Source organism: Hyaena hyaena, unplaced genomic scaffold (assembly GCF_003009895.1).
Source record: "Hyaena hyaena isolate Hyena2069 unplaced genomic scaffold, ASM300989v1 scaffold_338, whole genome shotgun sequence".
Taxonomy (NCBI): Eukaryota; Metazoa; Chordata; class Mammalia; order Carnivora; family Hyaenidae; genus Hyaena; species Hyaena hyaena.
Window position 1 is genome coordinate 1,820,748 of NW_024080970.1, and position 3,585 is coordinate 1,824,332.

Here is a 3,585-nt window from a genome sequence, read left to right on the forward strand (position 1 = left end):
GTCCAGCCAGCTGGCTGTGGGGACACACAGCCCGCCAGCCCTTCTATCTGTGGTAATGGAAAGCAGAGACACCTAATCCCCAAGTTTCGTCTTCGACGCTGCGGGAGCTGAAAACCTCTACCTTCATCAGAGCCGCTGGTGAACACGGAGGCAGGCCCGGCATAGATGGTGCCGCCTTCCCTTCCTCGTCTTTGAACGGACATGCTAAGCAGCGGAGGGTTGCGTTGGATCTGGAGATCAAAGGACAAGCTGCGGAAGTAAATGGCTTGTCTACCCCACAAAACGGAGGGTCAAGCTCTGATGGACCTGGGGATGTGGTGTGGGCCGAGCAGCAGCGTGGAAGATCGGGCTTCAAGCTCCACCCCTTCGTGTTGCCACCAGTCACGCCGAAAGAGCCCCAGCGGCAGCTCCAGGCCCTGATACAATTAAGAAGGCACGGCCCTCCTGTCTCCTCTCTTCTGAGCCTAGGACTGAGCATCAGAACCTGCCCAACCGGTGAGCGAGATCTGCAGTCCAAATTTGTTCTCAGGCACGGAGAGAGTAAGCCTCTAGAAGAGGAACTCATATACAGTCGGATCAGAAGCTCACTTGCACGTACAATTTATTAGGAGCTGAGAGAAGGCTGTTCGCTACCCAGGTATGTCCTGCTCGTCACCCGCCAGAGTTTCTGAAGTTCGATTCCAAAAGCACTTTCATGTGGGTGAAGGGCCATCATTCATACTCGACTAAGAACACAGAACAACAGGATCTCGAGCATTCTATTACTCCTGCCATTACAGACAAATCCTGAGTATCAAGAAGACACAGAAAGAGGGTTTCCTCTCTGCCCTTCCTGCGTGAAGCCATCCCCCCTGCAAGTTTCAAGATGTTCACACGAAATGAAAAAGATCGCACTCTCACCTCACCTGGGGGTCCAAGGAACCCCCAGTGACCCTGTGAGATTAGAGTTTGTGAATGAAACTGCCCTGGGCTTGGGGGAGGGGATCTTTGTGCTTCTGTATTTCCTACGCCAGTACCTCGGTGTCAGAGTGGACAGCGACCAGTGGGTCCAACTTCGGCGGACTACCGCCCGAGGCAGATAAAACCAAGATGGCGTCCCGAGCTCTAGGTGGGCATCGTTCAGTCTGCGTAGCGGAAAAATTCCCCAGCTTGGTGCTGCATACCCAACCTGGGAGGAGCAGGGGATGGAACCCTCTATGCCACCTCCTTCTCCAGGGGGAGGGACAGCCACTCCCTTTTGACAAATGAGAAATCTGAGATGTGAGGACGGAAGCCAGAGGATGGCATGACACGTGGAAGCGCCATGAGCCAAGGAAGCAGGAGGCTCCAGAAGCTGGAAAAGGCAAGGAAACCGGTTCTTCCCTGGGGCCTCCAGACGTGTAAAGAGAATAAATTTGGGCCACAATAAGCCACCACGTTTTTTTTTGTAATTTGTTACAGCAGCAATGAGAAACATAGATGCTGGCTGCATGGAGGCATTGGACTTGACATTCACAGAGAGTTCGCCTGGGAGCTAAAGATTTAGGTGTTCCTATTCTACTACCTTATCTATGACCAGGCATCTGAGGAGTGTGAGACCATCCTGTCTGTCTCACACACCCCCAACCACTCCTACCTGCCCAGAACACGGTCTAATTGGAAGCCCCCATGTTTAATGAGTGATTTCGACTTCGCCTCTGAGAAAGGGACTAATATATGTTCAAAGCAGCATAGCAGAGTCATTCATGTTTCCAACAAAATGCTGAGTATGGCTTATGTGCCAAGCACCTCCTCCCAGGGCTGCCGACGTAGATCTGGCTGCTCCTTATGGGGCCGGGCCTCCATCAAGGGGTGGACTCTGGACCCAGCTGAGTCCAAGTCGAAGCAAACCCACTTAACAGATGTGTGACTTTGAGCAATTATGCCCACTCTCCCCCACAGTGTCGTAAGCCATGAAATGACAATCTTTCCACTCAACAGGGATCTCCTGAGAATTAAGGCAGAAGATCTGATTTGAGAGACTGGCACCTTGCCTTCCTCACACAATGCACTCCACGGAAAGGTTAGCGGGTCATGAGCTTTGTTTGGCAGCCTAGCTATACGGGATGGCCACCTCCAAGCCCATTTACCCACTCTACTTCTCAAACCGTCCAGTCTGAGTGAGCCCCGAGGGTCAGACTGAACAAATGACCAGTCCCCTCATCCTTCCAGGGGGCCTCCATGGATCCAGATGCTTGTCAGGAATCCGGGGGTCCTCAGAAGAGTGAACCCAATCCGCTGAGCCCTGGAAATGATCTGAGGGAGGCCCAGCTTGCTGCGACTCTGACGACGCTCAAAGTGAAGAAGAGGACAGCTTCACGCACTCGGTTCTCAAGTTTGTAAAAGACAGGAGGGCTTATGTGCCAAGCGCAGGAATGGTTAGCCTGTGGGAGAGAACGGGCATTTCGGACTCGGTATCGTGGGACTGTCACTGGAGGGAAGCAGCAGTGACGGTGGCTGGGGACTGTGGCCGGAGCCACCGGCATGTTCAGAGCCTCTGGCTGGAGTTCAAGCGTCACACCAGCCGTCCTCGGTAAGGCGCTGGGATGGAAATCCCAATAAAGTAGAGTCTCCCCCCCCCCCCATAAGAAAGGAGAGAACGGCCACGTTTTACAAGGTGGATTTACTTAATGACCCCATCCAGCTCCTGAAATGGAGTTTTAATGACCCTCAAAAAGCAGATGTTCTACCCGAGCCCCTCCCGCCCCCATCCCCACCCCCATCCGGAGCCAGCAGATAGGCTGAGACATTGGAGATAAACCAACTGAAAGACCAGACTGCACACAGCCCATTCAACAGCAGCCCCCACCCCCCACCCCTCAAAATTTACAGTTTCTTCACTTCTTTTCTTTAAAAGAAATTTTTTTTAGTACTTTACAAATTTGCTCAATAAGTCTTCAAGGATTTTATAGTCAGAAAAAAAGAAAGCACAGGAAGAACATAAAACTTTCCTTTTCCAGACGGTTTTTCTGTCCAAAGGCCAAAAATAAAGGAAAACCAGATTAGCCGATTTCTTAGCGGACTGCCTCGTAGTTTAGGCATCGTGCGGACACCACTCAACATGTCTCCAGTGGGGTCCCGTTCGGACCAATTCATCGACTTAGTACCCGGTTCCAGGAGCCGATTGCCTTGCCTGGGTCCACACGTCGCTAAGGTGCGCCATTCCCCACCCAGAGCTGCCTCCTTAGGAACACGAGCTCCCCTCCAGGTGTTTGCACGTCTTGGGGCTGGGGGCTGGGGCCGGGGCCGGAGGTACAGACGAGTGCTGTCTAATCCATGCCTTGTGTTTAGCCTGAGTCCTGTGGGGGTGGCGGGGTGACGGGGGGCAGGGGTTTGGGGGGAGGGGCCGGCTCTCCAAATCCTCACTCCAATGTGCGCCTGCTGAACTCACAGACATGACAGCGGATTGTAAAACCGCCCCACAAACAATGTGGCTAATGTACCAGGATCGTCTGCAAAGGGCTGCAGGGGGAGTGGGGAAGGGCCTGGCGATACCAGAACCCGCATAGGGCACCCGGAACGAACAGCTCTGGAGGGGGATACTGATCTCGTTCCTCTGCTGGTCCC